Genomic DNA, 5,000 nt, shown 5'->3' on the forward strand with positions numbered 1-5,000 from the left:
ACCCGTCTTCATTTCCGTTTTACCTTCTTTCTGCCTTTTTGTAGGTGTTGGTTTCTTCCCTATCTCTTGTAACCCTCCTCTCCCTGCCTCATCAGGCCAGAAGATGAAACCCAGTATATTTTACATTATTTTTATATATAATATATTTTAATTAATATTATATAATAATTATAATATATAATTTTATATATAATTTTTATATAATATAATTTAAAACACAAAAACCCCACACACACACACACCCCCACAAAAACCCAAACACCACAAAAATATGTGTGTGTGTATGTGTGTGTGTTTTTGTGTTGAAAATGTGTTTTAAATATTATCGTATTAAGCCCCTTTTTTTCTCTCCCCCTTCTCTCTCCCCCTTCTCTCCCCTCTCTGTTTCTCGGTTTTTTCTCCCTTTTGTTTCCCCCTTCCTCCCCCTCTTCTTCTTCCCCTCCCTCTCTCTCTCTTCTCCCCCTTTTTTCTCTCTCTCTCTCTTTTTCTCTCTATTATATATATATATATTTTATTAATTTTAAAATATTTTATATATATATTATATATATATTTTATATTACACACACACACACAAAACACACACACCACACAACCACCCCTTTTAAAATATATATTTAAAATTTTATATATAAAATTTTAAATCTATATTTAATATATAAAAATTATATTATTATATAAAATATTTATAAAAATTATTTTTTATCAATATATTTTTAATTTAATGCGATATTGCACAAAAAATATATTTTTAGGTGATAGAGGTTTATGCTTTTAGTTTAAGGGTTTTTTTTAAAATTTTTTTAAACGAGTCCTGATTTTTCCCTTTTCCCAAATTTTCTAAACACTTTTTTTCAACTTTTTTCCCTTAAATAAACTTCCAGAAAAGGGAAAAAAAATTTTCCCGGGGCCCCAAAGTATTTTTTTGCCAAAAGTTAAATTGGGCCAAATTTATCGGAAAACCCTGTTTCCTTCCGGGCCACTAAATTTTGGGTATTTTGGGCTCTCTCCCCTCCCCTCTCTCTCCCGTTTTTCTCTCTACTCCCCCTATTTTTTCCCTCCCCTCTCTCTTTCTCCTTCACTCTCTCTCTTCCCCCTTTCTCTATCTCTCTTTCTATCCCCCCTTTCTCTATGATCTAACCACTCGGCTACCACGGCCTCTATATATGTATATATATATGTATGTATATATATATATATATAAAATTTTAATAAAAAATATATTTAATAATATATATATATATATTTTATATATAAAATTTATATATATACATACTCAACAAAAAAATATTTAAAATTAAAATAATTATTATATATATATCTATTATATTATTATTTTCTAAATATAAATTATATAATATATAATATTATAAATAAATATTATATTTTATAATTATATATATTATATATTTAATATATTTAAAAAGCCCCCGGGAGTTGCTTTTGTTTTCTCACAAAAAAAAAAACTGCAATGCACAAAATTTGGGACAGCCCCAATAAATGACGCGTTTAAAAGTCGAATAAAAGAAAAACCCTCATAACTTTGTATTTTTACATGCAAACGCCCCAAACCAAACCTTCCCAATTTGATGAAGAAAATTTTTTTTTTTTATAACTTTCCTCCAAGAAATTTTTAGACAAAAATTTCCCCTAACAAAAGATGAAAAAAGTAATTAGGGAGACCTCAACCCCAAAGTGGGCCCCAAAAATGATCAAAAAAAAATGACATCTGGGGAAAAAATTTCGACCTTGGTGTTTATAAGGGAAAGAGGGTAAAAGATTTTTTAAATTCTTTTAATACAAATATTCTGGGTTTATAGCCAACACGGGGTTCCCAAACACCACCCAAACTTTTGCACACGGGGGTTTTAAAACCCCAACCCAAAATAACCCCAAAAACCCAAAATTGACTACTTTGTTTTTAAACCAGAAATGGAAGATTTCCCTAAAAAAGGGGGCCCAAAAAAAAAACCTGGTGCCGACTGCAACAGTGACCCCCAAACTCTAACTATGACTTTCAAATAAGACTAAAAAAGATGGAGTGTCCAAACACCACCTCTAAGCTCGACTACAAAACTATTGACAACAATTACAGAATTACAGTGTCAAACAAATTTAAAATAATCAATTTTGAAGATGATAAAACACCAAATGAGTTTGGGGGAAGAGGAAAAGAACTCCTGCTGAGCACTGCTTAAGAACTATCGCCAAAAAGAAAAGACAAATTCCCCTGGATATCTGAAGAAACACTAAGTGAAACTGAAAAAGAAGATGCCAAAAAATCAAAGGGTATCAATAATCCAGTTGAAGAAGTAATTTACAAAAACCAAAAAAAAAAAAAAAAAAAAAAATCAAAGATTATTGCGACGAGATAAGGAAAACTATTTAAATGAACATTGCCAAAGAATTAAAAACTTTTCTATCAATAAGACAACTAAAGAACTCTACCAGGGAGTACGAAACATCACACGAAAATTTGAACCTACAATGGACACTATCAAAACTGAAGATGGACTAGTTTTATGTGAAGTCAAAGATAGATGGAATCAATATTGTTTCAACTTATACAAAAAGAATAAAGATCTAACAACAATATTAATTAGCCCTCAATAACAGCGAATATGAACCACCGCCACTGCTAGACGAAGTTTAAAAAGCCATAAAAAATTAAAAATAACAAGAGCCCGGAATATATGAATAACAGCAGAACTAATCAAGAATGCTGGCGAAAGTGTTGAATACTACTTCTACAAACTTTGTACGAAAATTTGGAATGAAAGAAGATGGCCAGAAGACTGGGTAAAATCAGTCTTTACTCACATACCTAAATTAATAATAAGTCACAGCAGCAAAATTTTGTTGAAAATTATTGCTGAAAGAATGAAGTTAAAGTTAAGAGAAGAAATTGCAGACGAACAAGCAGGTTTTCGCCCTGGAAAGGGTACCAGAAATCAGATTCTAAATCTAAAATTGATCATAGAGAAAAATAGAGAACATCAGAAAGACCTATACCTGTGTTTCATCGATTATGTGAAAGCTTTTGATACTGTTGATCACGATATCCTCCTGGAATAACATGAACGATATTAAATTTTCCAAAACCATCACCACTAATAAAAGCCATGTATGACCAACAACAAGCAACTGTAAGAACCACTTATGGTACCCGAATGGTTCGAAGTCAACCAAGGAGTACGAAAAGGGTTGCATTCTTGTCTCCGCACCTTTTTAAATATATATTCTAAGCAATTATGAGAGGTGCTCTAGAGAATTTTGAAGGAACTTTGGATGTTGGAGGATACAAATTAAATCTAAGATACGCCGATGATATAGTTTTAATTACCAGCAGTATCACTGAACTACAACAACTACTAGATAAAGTTAGAGAAGCAAGCGAAAAGGCTGATTTATTTCTTAATGCCAAGAAAACTAAGACTATGAAGATTCGAAGATAACCGACAATGAACGATGATGAACATGTTACAATCAATAGAGTGGTTGTGGAAAATGTGAAACAAACGAAAAGAGTTCACTTATCTTGGAGCTGTTTTTACTAATACATATGATGATTCACCGGAGATAAAAAGAAGAATTGCCTTTGTCAAAAACGCCACAGTTGCTCTCAATAACATCTGGAAAGACCGAAGCATTACCTTACGGACAAAGTTGAGGTTATTGAACTCATTAGTTTTCCCAGTTGTGTCATATGGTTCTGAGTGTTGGGTGCTGAAGAAGATAGACAAGAAAAAGATCAATAGTTTTGAAATGTGGTGTTACAGACGAGTACTACGTATTAACTGAACAGAAAAGAAAACGAATGATGAAGTGCTGAGAAAAATAAATTCTAAAGACCGGCTGTTGGACATCTTGAACAAAAGGAAACTAAAGTTTATTGGTCATGTGATGAGAAGTAAAAGTATTGAGAAAAATTTGCTGACAGGGATGGTGATAGGAAACAGAGGAAGAGGCAAACCGAAGACAAGACTGAGCGACGAAGGATAGTGGAGAGGTCCACCACGGCTGCTCCAACATGAGCATACCGTTATTGATGATGATTATATATATATATATATATATTATATATATATATATATATATATATATATATATATATATATATATATATATATATATATATAATTTGCAACGCAAAATATGTAAGGGATATAAGCAGGCACAGAATCAATACGGGAATCACATATCCACTCAGGTCACCTCTGAGAGCAAATGATATTGTTCATAAATGTTCTCCTCTTGTCAGTGCCGTTCTTAAAGAAGAACACATGAGTCCGTGTGATCTAGATATCTTATGTTAAACAGAGATAGGGAGAGAGAGAGAGAGAGAGAGAGAGAGAGAGAGAGAGAGAGAGAGAGAGAGAGAGAGAGAGAGAGAGAGAGAGAGAGAGAGAGAAAGAGAGAGAAAGAGAGAGAAGGAGAGAGAGAGACAGAGAGAGACAGACAGTCAGATAGATAGATAGATAGATAGGTAGATAGATAGATAGATAGAGACAGATAGATAGACAGATAGATAGAGATAGATAGATACATAGATAGATAGGTAGATAGAGAAAGAGGCAGAGAGAGAGAGAGACAGATAGAGAGAGCGTAAGAGAGAGCGAGAAATAGATAGATAGATAGATAGATAGATAGATAGATAGATAGGTAGGTAGTTAGATAGATAGATAGATATGTAGATAGATAGATAGATAGACAGATAAATAGACAGATAGATAGAGAGAGGGAGAGAAAGAGAGAATGAGCTCCATTTTAATGAAAATTAATACACAGGCAAGCTATCTTGTTTGTGACTCTGAATATACCATTGCTATATCATATACATTGTCTTAATATAATGTGCGTTTTGATATGATGAGATTCAAGACGATACTGTATAATGTAGAATGAAAATTGTAATGTTCATCTGTTTCATTATATTATCTAGGGATGAACTTAATTGATTGATATATTATAACTATCCATCTATCTGTCTATGTGTCGAT

General features: G+C 32.3%; 1 protein-coding gene across 1 annotated transcript in view; it reads left to right on the forward strand.

Moving 5' to 3' along the window:
- LOC119575843 overlaps nucleotides 1–5,000 on the forward strand; it is a 67,398-nt gene that overhangs the window by 59,114 nt on the left and 3,284 nt on the right. The window lies entirely within an intron of this gene.

Source organism: Penaeus monodon, chromosome 8 (genome assembly GCF_015228065.2).
Source record: "Penaeus monodon isolate SGIC_2016 chromosome 8, NSTDA_Pmon_1, whole genome shotgun sequence".
NCBI classification, from domain to species: domain Eukaryota; kingdom Metazoa; phylum Arthropoda; class Malacostraca; order Decapoda; family Penaeidae; genus Penaeus; species Penaeus monodon.